The following is a 16,598-nucleotide window of genomic DNA, read 5'->3' as shown; positions in this document are numbered from 1 at the left end:
GGAATGCCCAGTTCCAAACTCTCCTGATCCACTCTTACATCTCACTGAGATTTTGACCTGTGCACCTTGAGAGAAGGCTTGGCTTAAGGCTGGAAAACTAACCACATTCCCCAAAGCTCTTCCTTTGTTGCCTGTATAGGCTCACAATCTTCCATGTTTCCTACATAACACCTGAGTGACAAATTGATACAGGTACACTTTTTTTTTTAATTATTTTTGTATCTTTTGGGAATATCTGGACTGTTTTCATGAAGCTGTGTTAATTCTGGGACATTCTGATAATTTTGACTGGGCCAAAGTTCCCCCAACAAAGTTGGTTTCAAGTTATTTTCTTTCTTGTTCAATGTCAGGAACCAATAAATTGTTCCATGACCAAACCCAGGGATATAACTGTCCATACTGGTGCATATCAACCAATATTTGTGGAGTGAATCCATGTGTGAGTTCTTGATTCCATGATCATTATTCTGTTTCTTGAATGTATATCTGATTCAGTCACATAATGTGTAGAAAAATGAAGATCCAATCAAAATCAATACAATGGGCAGTCTATAATATAATCAGGCATCTCTTTCTGATTTTGTTAGTAGTTGGACAGAGGGGTGATGGGATTAGAAAGATCTGTAAAAGTCTCAGCCTCTGAAGAAAGGATGCAGAATCTTCTGACTCCTGAGTCACTGGTTGAGTCCTCCAAATGGCCTACGGTCTGAGCATCATAACCAACCACATCACAGTGGTAAGTTACTGTCAGGACTGTTTTCAGGCATCTTCAGCTGACCTTAAGGGTGGTATGGAACTCAAGATGACACAGAGAGGTTTTGTGGTTTTTTTAAATTATTTCTCTTTAGATGATAACATTTCAGGTTTTCATTGTGCCTCTCATTGTACTTTCCCTGAATCCCAAATATTTCAATCCTTGCTGTAGCTGATACCATTTTCAGATAGCTTTACCATGATGCTATTTTTAATAAAAATATCTGTAAATTTATTTTTTGAAACGTAAAATACTTTTTTGTGTACACCTGACATTCATGTAGGAGCATTTTTTCAAATTTACTATTCGCTGTAACTGTGGTAACAGGATGGAGGCTGTGTTGCTCCACATGACACTCCTCTCCCCATAGACTAAATGATCATCTGAAAGTCTTCCCCAAATAAAGGTTGGATCAACTTTCAGGCTCTTGGTAACCACTTCCCAGTGGGACATGAATTAAACAAAGAAGTGGATGGATCTGAATGTGCTAGTGGTTGAGATGCTTGTTACTGAAACCAGTAGGGAAACTTTGTGCCCAGTGAACCCACAGTATCAAAAGGAACAACTGAAGGGCTTCCACTCTTGCCAGTACATAGACCTTGGCCCTGCGTAGATTCTTCTGAAGGGTTGGGAGACAGTCTGTGGTGTGCTCACATTTGCCCTGAAATGGATGCTTTGTTGCTTGGCAGTTTCCACAGGATTCCTTTTGGCGAGGAGTCAGGATGAATGTCCCAACCCCACCCAGACTCCTGGACCTTGCAAGAATAAGCCTGCTGAGGGGTGAGGACTCAATCATTTCTGCTCTGGAGTTTCTACCCACGGAGCTCTTCCCACCCCTCTTCATGGAAGCATTCCAAGGGCAACACATTGAGACCCTGAAGGCCATGGTGCAAGCCTGGCCCTTTGTCCTCCTGCCTTATGTGGGGCCCCTACAAGCAGTGCTGGAAGCACTTGACATCCTGCTGGCCCAGAAGGTTCACTCAAGGTGAGCCTGACTGGGGGACCTGGTAAAATCCTGGGTGTCCCAGAGAAGAGAGTTGCAGTGAGGGAATGTGGGTAGAAAGGGATGGACCAGAGGGTTCTGAATATGGAAATGAAGAAGGCTTGGCTCACTAAGGGAAATGCCTCTGGAAGGATAAGGGTGCCTGTAATGAACAGGAGCCTGAAATATCATGTACTTCTCCTCTTAGTGATCCTTAACGTTACTAGAAGTGAAGATTCAGAGAGGACAAGAAATGAAAGCAAGATGGAAGAAAGTGAGTCAGAGAGGGAAGAAGGCAAGACAGCAGGTGACATCAGTAATCTGAAGTTACGGCAGAGGAGAGCAGTGTGAGCTTAATTTTTGTGGCTATTTTTTTCTTTCTGGGTGGATTTTAATGCATCTCTACCAATCTCCTTTTTCTCTACAGGAGGTGCAAACTGCGGGTGCTAGATTTGCGGGACAATGGTCATAAATTCTGGAGCATGTGGTCTGGAGCCAACAATCATGGATGCACAAGCTCAGAAAGAGCACCCGTGATTGAAGCCAGCTCAATAACAAAGCAGCACTTGGCGCCATTGAGGGTTTTCACAGACCTTTCCCTGAAAAAGAGGACCCTGAATAACTTCCTCACCTACCATCTCCAGTGGGTGGAGCAGAGAAAAGCTTCCACACATCTGTGCTGTAAGAAGCTGAAGATCTTTTCAATGTCAATGGAAAATATTGTGAAGGTCCTGCGCTTGGTGCAGCTGGACTGTATCCAGGAGGTGCAGGTGAATTGCACCTGGCATCTGTCCACCTTGGCCACATTTGCTCCTTTCCTGGGCCACATGAGTAATCTGCAAAGACTCCTTCTCTTCCCTGTCTACGTGCCTGTCTTCAGGAAGCAGGATCGGGATCACATTGTACAAATTACCTCTCAGTTTCTGAGGCTGGGCCACCTCCGGGATCTTCATCTGGACTCTCCCTCCTTTCTTGAAGGCTGCCTGGACCAGATGCTCAGGTGAGTGTGCACCACTATCTGGGTAACACTGAACATAACATTAGAATGTCAAAGTCACTGTCGCCTGAAGGGTGGTGTCCCATGACCACGAAAATAAAGATTGCATGCTAAACTGTTATACAGGCTCTTGAAAGAGACATATTGCTGTGAAGGTACAGATTATTGACTGCGATGCTTGGATCTAGCCCTGGAAGGTTTGTAATTTCTTCATTCAGCAAAGGCATTTATGTTCAAATGACTTCAGAGTAGAGGAAATAAACGGGACTTTGTGGGGGAATCACATCAGAGCAGAGCATTTCTGAAGAGAAGCTCTATGCTCACCAGGACTGTGACCACAACGAGCTTGTCTTAAACTATCTGTCTGTATAACTCGCTTTTTGTGCTCCAGACAAGGTAATAAATATAAGGGAAAATGATGATTCTGGAGGTTATGTTAATCCAGATGAGCCAAATGGATACTAAAAAGTGATGGAAAGTTTGTAGATGATCCAGGAATGTAAATGAACCCATTAGACTGGCATCATATGATGCTGTTGAATCTTGTGTAAATTTATTCTTTATGAATTTCTCTCTAGATCCACACCTGGCCAAAGATATAGGCATCTGGAGCCCAAAGTTAGACTGAAGGAATCCCTAGATGAAATAATTTTTTATTTCATTCACCTAGCAATAAAATTCAGTGACAACCACCCTTGATTGAGGCCCTGTGTCAGGTTCTCCTCTGAGCATGTTCTAGTGCATTCCATTATACTCATTCATCCTCATAATGAAGTGGAGTATGTTGTATTCTGCTTGATAGATGAGGGAGAGAACTTTCAAGATTCTGTGAGACTCAATCACATAGTGACGGTAACAGGACTGAGCCTAGATTGAGACTGGGCAATCAGTGTATTGCCCCTCATCAGATGGTCAGACTTAACTCTTGCCCTGAAGAAACCATTTGCCTATCACACGTAGCCACCATGGGGCTTCCCAGGTGGCACTAGTGGTAAAGAACCTGCCTGCCAGTGCAGGAGACACAAGAGACTCAGGTTGGATTCCTGGGTCAGGAAGGTACCCTGGAGAAGGAAATAGCAATCCACTCCAGTATTCTTGCCTGGGAAACGGCATGGACAGAAGAACCTGGTGTCTCTACAGTCCATAGTGTCGCCAAGAGTCAGACTCGGCTCAGCAACTGAGTACCACACCACCATGTAGCCACCTGGCACCCAGTTTCCAAGAACTAATTGTTTGGTTTCTCCCCAGGTGCCTGAAGACCACCTTGCACAACCTCTCTATGACTAACTGCTGACTTACGGAATCAGACTTGATCCACTTGTCCCAGTGCCCGAGCATCTGTCAGCTAAAAAGCCTGGAAATGGTTGGCATCACCATGACTGATTTTAGTCATGAACTGCTCCAAGTTCTGCTGGAGAAAGTTGCAGCTGCCATCCAGGAATTGTATTTAGACCAGTGTGGGATCAGGGACTCCCAGTTTGAGGCCTTCCTGCCTGCCCTGAGCCTCTGCTCCCAGCTCAGTTCCTTCAGCCTGTGTGGGAACCTCCTGTCCACGGCCGTCATGGAGAAGCTGCTGTGACACACCGCTGGTCTGCCTTGTTTAAGTCAGGAGTGGTATCCTGCCCCTCAGGAGACTTACAGCCCACAGGGTGTCCCCCTGGAAGGCAGACTTGCTCACTTTCGGACTCAGCTGTTAGAGATTCTGAGAGACTTAGGCCAGCCCAGAATCATCAGGATTTTCCTAAGTCCCTGTCCTCACAATGGTGATGACTTATGTCATCATGTGGAGCCCATTATATACAGCTATACTATCCCTGCCTAGATGGTTACCTCTATGAAAAGCTTTCTTCTGGACACTGGGAAATAGAAATCTAGGACATGTGTACTTCATAACATGAAAATCTATGGTTTCAGATATCAGCTCAATATGAATGGCAAAGAAAAGATGATCCAGTGGAAGTTCAAGATTGTAGGGGGAAATGTAGACTCTGGAAAATGATGGGACTTTCAATGACATGGGTTAAATAGCCTAAGAATACTAAATGTAATTTTCTGAGTATACTTGTGATGTACATGTTGAGGTTATCCTTGGGTGCATGATTGTAAAGAAATGGTCAGAAATAAAGAAATCTTCAGTATATACAGACTGGTGCCCTCCATGATACAGAATCATTTTCTCTGTTTTCACCTCAAGATCTTTAGTTACTGATGAAAGAAAGTGCACTGAATTATCCATGATCTGAAACCTTACTATTCCCACTAGTTCTCCATTTTGTCTTGGATTAAGCATTTATATAAAGCTACCAATGAATTATAGTTCACCTAAGCTGCTTTATGGAGAAGGCAATGGCACCCCACTCCAGTACTCTTGCCTGGAAAATCCCATGAACGGAGGAGCCTTGTAGGCTGCAGTCCATGGGGTCTCAAAGAGTCAGACACGACTGAGCAACTTCCCTTTCACTTTTCACTTTCACACATTGGGAAAGAAAATGGCAACCCACTCCAGTGAGATTTGCTGAAGGCCAAGTTTTGTCTGACCATCTGATAATGATCATTATCCAGAATTCCTAGTCTCATTTAAGCCCGAGTCCTCTAACCTTCACAGTATGACTAGGTCAAGTTCACAGAACCTGGAAATCTCTTTCTTCATCTATGTGGCAGAGTAAAACACATTCCACTTCCTTATAAGGATGAATAAGATAATAGAATGGACTAGAACAAGCTCACAGCAGAGCTGCCATCTTGTCTCAGTCAACAATGGGCATAATGAATGTTAATAGTAAGAGACATACTTAAAATGCTTCCTACTCAGACTTCCTTCCACCCATGCTTGGGCCCCAGGCATCCATACCCAGAAGCCAGGTGAGGCTTCTGGGTGACATGCATAGAGGACCAACCTGGGCATGTACCCACAACATCTCCCAAAGATGGCAGTTTGCAGGAGCTTACTTACATCCCTACATTATCTGCAAACCATCTACCAGTTTTTATGGTCCCGTTGCTCCTGTTCTATTTCCATCACCTCCGGAATCATGCATTTCCTATATATCAATTATCTTATCTGCAGCAAAAAGCCTTTTACTGACAGAGACAGATTCATTATGGTCACAAAAGTGTTGAGCACAGAGCTTTGGTTTAGAAATGCTCAGACATAGAGTTTTCCATCTTCAATTCCCCCTTCCCTTATTTATTTTCAAGTCATCTAAACTAAGATATCTCTTCCTAAAGAAGAAATCATATACCCACCCCATTAGATCCTAACCCTTAATCTATAGCAACCTACAAGGTGTCCCTTTCCAGAGCCTCTATCCAGTTTGGACTTCTGCCTTGATTTGGGTGGTTATGTGATACCACAGTTCAGGATAGAGCAGCAAAGGAAACAGTGTGATTGACATTCTAGAGGGGTTTTTTTCTTTTTGACCAATAAAAAAGGTGGTTTTTTTTAAAATAGTCTGGGTATGGCCTGGGTTCTGGACCCTTCAGCACCTTCCCCAAGTCAGCTCATCTGAGGCTCCTGTGACAGGGGTTTGACTGTCCCCTCCTTGGGTGCCTGAACTCTTTCCCCAGAGGCTAGGCACAAAATGTCAAGCTGGAGCTTCTGCTATTTGCTTCTCAACTTTGCCAGCTACTGTGCCTCAACCTTTGCAAGTCCCCCCTACCCCAGCCTTTCTCCTGATGTAGATAAAGAAATACTGTGCATTTATATGTTATAGTCCATCTATAATTTGGAGGGCTATGGAAACTACGAGGAGAAGGGGATGATAGAGGATGAGATTGTTGAATGGTGTCATCAACCTAATGGACATGAGTTTGAGCAAACTCCAGGAGACAGTGATTGCAAAGAGTTGGACATGACTGAATGATTGAACAACATGAATATCTAGAGGAATTCTCCTTTGATATCCCATCCTCTGCTGTCCCTGCCCTGGCCCCTGGGCTCTAAGAGCACAGGCCTCCCCAACTCAGATACCAGTGAAACTGAGTTCTGTGCCTGGAGGGGTGGAGGGTGGTGAGTTGCGTTCACTGTTACCTGGCCAGTGGTGCACACTCACCTGAGCATCTGGTCCAGGCATCCTTCCAGGAAGAAAGTAGATACCAGAAGGAGATCCTGGAGGTGGTACAGCCCGAGGAACTGAGAAATAATTTGGATAACATGCAGCTCCTCCTGATCTTCAAGTTCAGACACGTCCATATGAGAGAGAAGGAGTCTACACATTGCTCATCTGGCCCAGGAGAGGAGCAAACACACCCAGGCTAGACAGATACCAGATGTAATTTACTCGCACCTCCTTGACACAGTCCAGCTGCACCATACTCAGGATCTTCATAATATTGTCTCTGGACATTGACTCTATCTTTAATTTCTTACAGCACAGGTGTATGGAAGCTTTCCTCTCCTCCACCCATCTCACGAGGTAGGTGAGGAATCCATCCATGGTCCTTCTATTGATGTGAAGTTCCATGAACACCTCCAAGGGAGCCAAGGTCCACTGTGTCCTTGGCCTCTTCTTATCCACTGGTTCCATGAATGAGCTTGAGGACTCCTGGACACTGGATCCAGACCACATTCTCCAGAAGTCCTGGCCAGTATTTCTTAAATCCAGCACCTGCAGTTTGCACCTCCTGTGGGGAAACAGCAGTTTGGCAGCAATTATTTTAAGATCCACTAAAATGAAACCAGTCTCAGAATTTAGGCAACACTCAGACATCCCACCTGGGCTTTTACTTTGCATTCTTTTTTTTTTTTAAGTATATGTGCTGCCGAAGAGAGCACTTACTTCACATTCTTAACATTTCCCTCTTCTTACATCTCTGCTTCAGTTTCCTACATCTCCTTTTCCCCTTCCATCCTTCCTTGTTCTCCATTTCTAATATCTTCCGTAAGCATCACTGGAAGGAGGCAGAGAGTGTACTTTCAGGTTCTCTTGCACATTAGGCATTCATACACTTCCTCAAAACTTTCCCCAAAGGGTGCTCAGCAATGACTAAGTCTCTGTACTTCCTCACTGACATCATCAGAAGCCTCTGACCCCAGCTGTCTCTTGAAAGACTCCCCTAACTCTACCAGTCTATCTAAATCAGACTCACCGGGGGTGATCCTTCTGGACAAGCAGGATGTCAAGTCCATCCAGCACTGCTTGTAAGGTTCACAGATGAGGCATCTCCATCAGTCCCCTCAAAGGCGGGTGGACAAAGGGCCAGGCTTGCACCATGGCTATCAGTGTCTCTCTGCAACTCCCATAGAAGGCTTCCATGAAGAGTCGGGGGAAGAGCTCAATGGGCAGAAACTCCAGAGCATTGATGGCCAAGGCCTCACCCCTAAGCAGCCTTATTGCTGCCAGGTCCAGGAATCTGGGTGGATTCCAGGCACTCATCCTGACTCTGATCCAAAAGAATGGTGTGGAAACTTGCAGGGAACAATGCATATCTCTCAGGCAAGCATGAGCGCCCCTTCATCAGTCTCCCCACTCTTCAGAGGAGCCAACTCACAGCCATATCCACTCCTCCCACGGGGTTGGAAAACCCAGAAATCAATCCCTGGTCTCCAGCGAAACAGGCAGATTTTTTTTACTGTCTGAGACACCAAGGAAGCCCAGAAGACTCCCAGTTTACCGAATTTTACTCTAATCTTTATGGGTGCAAATCCATAATGCTACCTCTATGGGAACCAGAGCAAGCATCTCTTAAGTACCAAGGAGGAAGAAGCCCAACCACTTGCCCATCCATTTCCACTCACTGCTTTGCTTTATTTTGATGAACTGGTAAGTGGGTACCCCAAGCCTGAAGATTGACCCTAATTGTTTTAGTGGAAACTTTTAGACTCTTTCTTAGGGCCCTAAAACTACTGAATAGGAGCAACTCAACTTTCATCAATTCTCATAGTTAACTGAGCTGGGAAAGATGAAGGACATACCCCTAAAATGAATGCCACTGCACAAATTACATTTTTTTTTTTTTTGCTTTTATTTTTTTCCATTTATTTTTATTAGTTGGAGGCTAATTACTTTACAATATTATAGTGGTTTTTGCCATACATTGACATGAATCAGCCATGGATTTACATGTGTTCCCCATCCTGAACCCCCCTCCCACTTCCCTCCCCATCCCATCCCTCTGGGTCTCCCCAGTGCACCAGCCCTGAGCACTTAATCTACATATCTTAAATGTCAAGAAATAAAGCTCCAAACAGTAAGCTGTTTTTTTTTTTTTTTTATCAAAAGGAGAATCTGCTTGGTTAAGATAGTTAAAAATTATATAAACCAATAGGAAGGGGAATACATGTAAATCCATGGCTGATTCATGTCAATATATGACAAAAACCACTACAATATTGTAAAGTGATTAGCCTCCAACTAATAAAAATAAATGGAAAAAAAATAAAGATAAATGATTTAAAAATGATATAAACCAAATGACAAATCAAAATGTTGAGAAAGAGGCAAAACTACAGTGAGAAGCAAATTGAAGCATTAAATCTGTTAATTAGTAAAGAACTAACTAGAGACTTCACTGGTGGTGCAGTAGATGGGAATCCATCTGCCAGTGCAGGGGACATGGTTCGATCCCTGGTCTGGGAAGATTCCACCTGCTGCAGAGCAACTGAACCAGTGTGCCACAACTACTGAGCTCACATCCTGCAGCTACTAAAGCCTGTGCACCTAGAACCTATGCTCTGAAACAAGAGAGGCTAATGCAGTGAAAAGCCTGTGCACTGCAATGAAGAGTAGCCCCTGCTAGGTGATATTAAAGAAAACCCAAGTGAAACAATGAAGACAGCACAGCCAAAATCACTGCAGATGATGACTGCAGCCATGAAATTAAAAGACACTTGATCCTTGGAAGAAAAGTTATGACCAATCTAGGCAGCATATTAAGAAGCAGAGACATTACTTTGCCAACAAAGGTCCATCTAGTCAAAGCTTTGGTCATGTATGGATATGAGAGATGGACTATAAAGAAAGCTGAATGATGAAGACTTAATGCTTTTCAACTGTGGTGTTGGAGAAGAGGAGATCCAACCAGTTCATCCTAAAGGAAATCATTGCTGAGTATTCATTGGAAGGACTGATGCTGAAGCTGAAACTCCAATACTTTGGCCACCTGATGTGAAGAAATGACCCTGATGCTAGGAATGTCTGAAGGCAGGAGAAGGGGATGACAGGGGATGAGATGGTTGAATGGCATCACCAACTCAATGGACCTGAGTTTGAGTAAACTCTAGGAGTTGGTGATGGACAGATAGAGAGGCCTAGCATGCTTCAGTCCATGGGGTCGCAAAGAGTCAGGCACGAATGAGTGACTGAACTGAACTGAACTGGCAGCTGAATCATAATCCTATTCCATAAACCTTTCCAAGTATATATAAATAATGCTATTTCCTCAAAATTAACAAAGCTCAAAAAAATTCTGACAAAAGTGATGCCGTTAGCCACAAAATAAAATTCTGTTTTTCTCATATTAAGCACCGTTCACAAATACCAACACTTTTCCCTACAAAATTCAGAATCTATCTGTCTATCTCTCTCTCTATCTATCCTAAGGATCTGCCATGCTCAGGGATGACCCCCACCCTGGAATGCATCACCCAGAGATTTTTCGCAATTTCAGGATGCAAAGAAAGCATGACCCTCCCTTTATCCCCAAGAAATCCCCATGCCTTTCTTTCTTCCATTCACTGAGATGTCCAAGTAATTCAATTATAAATAAGTCTACCAGAGCTAGGATTTTGTAGTGTTATAACTTAGTGGATACTAAGTAATTGTGGATACTAAGAAATTGCAGAGTCCAAGCTGGCAATCCCAGGGTCCCTGATATTCAAGGAGGTAGAAGAGTTCAAAGTATTGAAATGTTCTAGAAATTATAAGAGTTCAGCTCTTCCCCTTACCCCTGAGAAGAGTGTAACCTCCCCTGTCCAGCTCCACACAGAAACTACACTCAGGAAACACACTGTTTCAAGGAGGAGTAGAGGGAGACCATATGCACAGAGGTGCCACCTTTCCCACCCAGCTCTGGGCCAGTAAGACTCCCAGGTCTGGTGAGACTCTGGATTTGGCATTTCTACCCTCCTCTTATTGTCTGTCCTCATGACCTTGCTTGCTGTCCAGGTCAGAGCAGTGCCCTAGCTCGTTAGAGTGTTGTTCTGTCCTGATTGACCAGTCACAGTATTCCACGTGAGACTCCAAAATATCTGCTCCCAGTCCCTCCAATGGAGTTTAAAATGTTTCTTTCTTTATTTTTTTCCATTTATTTTTATTACTTGGAGGCTAATTACTTTACAATATTATAGTGGTTTTTGCCATACATTGACATGAATCAGCCATGGATTTACATGTGTTCCCTACCCCAACCACCCTTCCCACCTCCCTTCCATCCCATCCCTCTGGGTCTTCCCAGTGCACCAGCCCTGAGCACTTGTCTCATGCATCCAACCTGGGCTGGTGATCTGTTTCACACTTGATAGTATACTTGTTTCAATGCTGTTCTCTCTGAACATCCCACCCTAGCCTTCTCCCACAGAGTCCAAAAGTCGGTTCTGTACATCTGTGTCTCTTTTTCTGTTGTGCATATAGGGTTATCATTACCATCTTTTTAAATTCCATTTTTATTTGCATTAGTATACTGTATTAGTCTTTATCTTTCTGGCTTACCTCACTCTGTATAATGGGCTACAGTTTCATCCATCTCATTAGAACTAATTCAAATGAATTCTTTTTAATGACTGAGTAATATTTCATTGTGTATATGTACCATAGCTTCCTTATCCATTTGTCTGCTGATGGGCATCTAGGTTGCTTCCATGTCCTGGCTATTATAAACAGTGCTGTGATGAACACTGGGGTGCACGTGTCTCTTTCAGATCTGGTTTCCTCTGTGTGTATGCCCAGAATTGGGATTGCTGGGTCATGTGGCAGTTCTATTTCCAGTTTTTTAAGGAATCTCCACACTCTTCTCCATAGTGGCTGTACTAGTTTGCATTCCCACCAACAGTGTAAGAGGGTTCCCTTTTCTCCACACCCTCTCCAGCATTTATTGCTTGTAGACTTTTGGATAGCAGCCATCCTGACTGGAGTGTAATGGTACCTCACTGTGGTTTTGATTTTCATTTCTCTGATAGTGCGTGATGTTGAACATCTTTTCATGTGTTTGTTAGCCATCTGTATGTCTTCTTTGGAGAAATGTCTGTTTATGTCTTTGGCCCATTTTTTGATTGGGTCATTTATTTTTCTGGAATTGAGCTGCAGGAGTTGCTTGTATATTTTTGAGATTAATCATTTGTTGCTTTGTTTGCTATTATTTTCTCCCATTCTGAAGGCTGTCTTTTCACCTTGCTTTCTGTGCAGCCAGTTCCCTTTCTCAGAATGAGCTGACTCAGCAGCCCTCTCTTTCTGTAGCTCACCAATGTCACCTCCCCTACAGGACTAAAGTAGACTTTCCCTTCCAGTTATACTCAGTCTTCTAGTTTCAGAAGGATAAGTATTAACTCTTCACTAAATATCTGATAGAATTTGCCTGTAAAGACATCTGGTCTTGGGCTTTTATTTTTTGGAAGTTTTATAATCACAGTTTCAATTATAGTACTTATGATTGGGCTGTTTATATTTTCCATTTCTTCCTTGTGTAGTCTTGAATGGTTGTAACTTTCTAAGCATTTTTCCATTTCTTCTAGGTTGTTCATTTCATTAGCATATAGTTGCTTTCAGGAGTCTCTTAATTCTATGTATTTCTGTGGTGTCAATTGTAACTTCTACTTTTTCATTTTTATTATCATTGATTTGAGCCCTATTTGCTTTTGTCTTGATGACTCTGGCTAAAGGTTTATCAGTTTTTTAAAAAATCAACTTTTAGTTTGATTGATCTCTTTTATGGTTTTCTTCATCTCTGTTTCATTTATTTCTCATCTAATCTTTTTTTTATTACTTCTCATCTAATCTTTATTATTCCTTTCCTTCTACTAACTTTGGAGTTTGCTTTAGGTTTAAGGTAAAGTTGTTTATTTGAGATTTTTCTTGTTTCCTGAGGTCAGGTTGTGTGGCTATAAACTTGTCTCTTAGAACTGTTCTGGCTATATCACATAGGTTTTAGATCATTGTGATTTCATTGTCATTTGTCTCTAGCTATTTTTTAAATTTCCTCTTTGATTTCTTTGGTTATCCATTGGTTGTTTAGTAACATATTGTTTAGTCTCACACCAAAAAAAGTTTGTGTGTTTTTTAACAGTTTTTTTTCCATGTATTTTATTTCTAATATCATAGCACTGTGGTCTGAAAAGAAGCCTAATAAGTTTTCAATTTTCTTAAGTTAATCAAGGTATGATTTGTGCCCCCAGATGTTATCTATCCTAAAGAATGTTCCATGTGAACTTGAAAAGAAGGTGTATTCTGCTGTTTTTGAGTGGAATGTTCTACAAATATCAAGTTCATCTAGACTAATGTGTTTTAAAGTATGTGTTTCTTTATTGATTTTTCTCCCTGGATGATCTGTCCATTGATATATATCAGGTGTCACAGTCCCCCACTATTATTATGTTGCTGTTTATATCCTCTTTTGTGGCTCTTAATCTTTGCCTTATTTATTGAGGTGCTCCTATTTGGGGTTGCATATATATTTACAATTGCTATATCTTCTTCTTAGGTTGATTCCTTGATCATTATATAATGTCCTTCCTTGTCTCTTGTAACAGCCTTTATTTTCTGATATAAGTATCATTACTGCAGCTTCAGGAAAAAAAAAAGCCTGTTGCATAGACTATCTATTTCGGTCTCCTCACTTGAAGTCTGTATTTGTCCCTAGGTCTGAAGAGGGTCTTTTGTAGACAGCATATATATGGGTCCTGTTTTTGTATCCATTCAGCCAGTCTATGTCTTTTCATTGGAGAATTTAATCCATTTATATTTAAGGTATTTATTTCTATGTGTGTTTCTATTAACAGTTTTTTGTTTTCAACTTGTTTTTGTTGAACTTTTTTCTTCCCTTCCCCTTCTATTTTCTGCTGTTGTGATTTGATGCCTACCTTTAGTGTTATGTTGGGATTGCTTTTTATTTTTCTTTTTTTTGTTTGTGTATCTTTTGTAGTTTTTTTATTTCCAGTTCTTATGAAATTCTAATTTAGAAGTCTTTAGCATTTGTTTTGTAAAGCTGGTTTGATGGTTCTGAATTCTTTTAGCTTTTGCTTCTCTGTAAAGTTTTTGGTTTCTCCATCAAATCTGGATGAAAGCCTGGCTGAGTACAGCATTCTTGGTTGCATGTTTTTCCCTTTCATCGCTTGAAATATATCATGTGACTCTCTTCTGACCTGCAGAGTTTCTGCTGAAAAATCAGCTGATAACCTATGGTTATTTCTTTGTATGCTGTTTGTTGCTTTTAATATCTTTTCTTTGTCTTTAATTTTTTTCAGTTTGATTAATATATGCTGACATATTCTTCCTTGGTTTCATCCTCTATGGTACTCTGTGCTTCCTGGACTTGAGTGAGTGTTTCATTTCTCGTGTTAGTGAAGTTTTCAGCTATAACCTCTTCAAATATTTTCTCAGAACTTTCTTTTTCCTTCTTCTTCTGAAACCCCAATAACAGGAATGTTGGTGTATTTAATGTTGTCCCAGAGGTCTTTGAGTGTATCCTCCTTTATTTTTATTCTTATATTCTTTATTTTGTTCTGTGGCAGTGATTTCTGCCTCTCTGTCTTCTAGCTTACTTATTCATACTTCTGCCTAAGTTTCTGCTATAATTTCTTCTGGTGTATTTTTTCACTTCACTTATTACATTGTTTATCTTATTACTTATTGTAATAAGTGTAAACTTATCAATGGTGTAAACTTATTGTTTACACTTATTACTTATTACATTGTTTATCTCAGTTTGCTCTTTAAATCTTCCAGCTCCTTGTTAAACATTTCTTGTATCTTCTTGATCTGTGCCTCCATTCTTTTTCTGAGATTTGAGATCATCTTTATGATCATTATTCGACATTATTTTCAGGTTGACTGTTTATCTCCTCTTCATTTAATTTTTGTGGGTTTTATTTTGTTCCTTCATTTGCAATGTTTCTTGTTATTTCATTTTGTTTAACTTTCTGTGTTCGTGGTCTCCTTTCTGCAGGCTGCAGGATTGTAGTTCCTCTTGCCTCTGGTATCTGCCCCCTGGTGGGTGAGGTTGGTCCAGGGCTGCAGACTTTCTGGTGGAGAACTGATGCTTGCCCTCTGATGGGTAAAGTTGGACCTTGTTCCTCTGATGTGAAGGGTCATGTCAAGGAGTGTGTTTTGAGGCAGCTGTTAGTTCAGTATGACTTTAGATAGCTTGTTTGCTGAGCATCAGTTCCTGTTTTGCTGGTTGTTTGGCTTGAGATATTTCATCTCTCCTTGTTATTGTTCAGTCACTAAGTCCTGTCTGACTCTTCGCTACTCCAAACTACAGCATGCCAGATTTCTCTGTCCTTCACTGTCTCCAAGAGTTTGCTCAAACACATGCCCATTGAGTCTGTGATGCCATCCAACCACCTCATCCTCTGTTGCCCCTTCTCCTCCTGTCCTCAGTCTTTATCAGCATTGGCATCTTTTCTAACGAGTTGACTCATCACATCAGGTGCCAACGTATTGAAGCTTCAGCTTCAGCATCAATCCAACCAATGCATATTCAGGGTTGAGTTCCTTCAGGTTAACTGGTTTGATCTCCTTGCTGATCACCTTGCTGCTCTCAAGAGTCTTCTCCAGCATCAGTTCTTCCATGCTTAGCCTTCTTTATGGTCCAACTGTCACATCCATTCATGACTACTGGAAAAACCGTAGCCTTGACTAGACACTAGATGAACTTTTGTTGTCAAAGTAGTGTCTCTTCTTTTTAGTAGGTTATCTAGGTATGTCATAACTTTTCTTCCAAGGAGCAAGTATCTTTTAATTTTGTGGCTTCAATCACTATTCACGGTAATTTTGGAGTCCAAGAAGAGAAAATCTGTCACTGTTTCCACTTTTCCACCATCTATTTGCCATGAAGTGATGGGGCCAGATGTGATGGTGTTAGTTTTTTGAATGTTCAATTTTAAGTCAGCTTTTTCACTTTCCTCTTTCACCTTCATCAAAAGGCTCTTTAGTTCCTCTTCACATTCTGCAATTAAGGTGGCATCATTTCCATATCTGAAGTTGTTGATATTTTTTCTCCCAGCAGTCATGATTCCAGCTTGCGATTCATCCAGCCTGGCATTTTGTATGATGTACTCTGCATATAGGCTAAATAAGCAGGGTGGTCATATATAGTCTTGATGTACTCCTTTCCCAATTTTGAACCAGTCTGTTGTTATAGACCACTGGGTGGGCCCAAGGCTTGGTGCCAAAATGGGAACCTCTGGGATAGCTCGTGCTGACTGATATTCCCTGGGGCCTCTACTGCCTGTGTCCTTGCCCACACAGTGAGTTACTAACTACCCCCACTACCCCAAGAGACTCTCCAAGAGTTAGGTCTACCCTGATTCCTATGGAGGTATAGCTAAATGCTGTGTCACAGTGCTTGTGAGTTCTTACGTGCATGCTCCAAGAGTGAAAATTCAGTTTCTCCCAGCCCTGTGGCACACAAGGCCCCACTGGCCTTCAAAGTCAAATGCTCTGTGAATTCTTCTTCTTGTCTTAGAGGGCTATTTTTAATGTGGGAATGTCACTGTGTAGCCTGTGTGGGTTTAATATTTTTCTGGTGCAAAAGCTGTTTTTAATATGTATATCTGTCTCTTCTTTCCTCTGTGTATGAAGGCCATCATCCTATTGAAAGGAGGTGTGGCTGAGGTCGTGGTGACCTGAGCCTGCACTGGATATTAAGCAGGACTGCCCCTTTGGTCTGTGGTTGTCACTGCCCTGTCAGGAGGCAGATTTGCTCCCTAGTTG

The 16,598-nt window shown here is 41.9% G+C and overlaps 1 pseudogene; it reads left to right on the top strand.

Annotated features, from left to right (window-relative positions):
* Positions 1-1,476: 1,476 nt before the first annotated feature.
* Positions 1,477-4,555, top strand: LOC110142838 (PRAME family member 12-like; annotated as a pseudogene).
* The last annotated feature ends 12,043 nt before the right edge of the window (positions 4,556-16,598 follow it).

The sequence above is a fragment of the Odocoileus virginianus genome, chromosome 11 (assembly GCF_023699985.2).
Source record: "Odocoileus virginianus isolate 20LAN1187 ecotype Illinois chromosome 11, Ovbor_1.2, whole genome shotgun sequence".
In the NCBI taxonomy this organism is placed as follows: domain Eukaryota; kingdom Metazoa; phylum Chordata; class Mammalia; order Artiodactyla; family Cervidae; genus Odocoileus; species Odocoileus virginianus.
The sequence above is the reverse complement of the archived record's forward strand: the minus strand, read 5'-3'. Positions and strand labels throughout refer to the sequence as shown.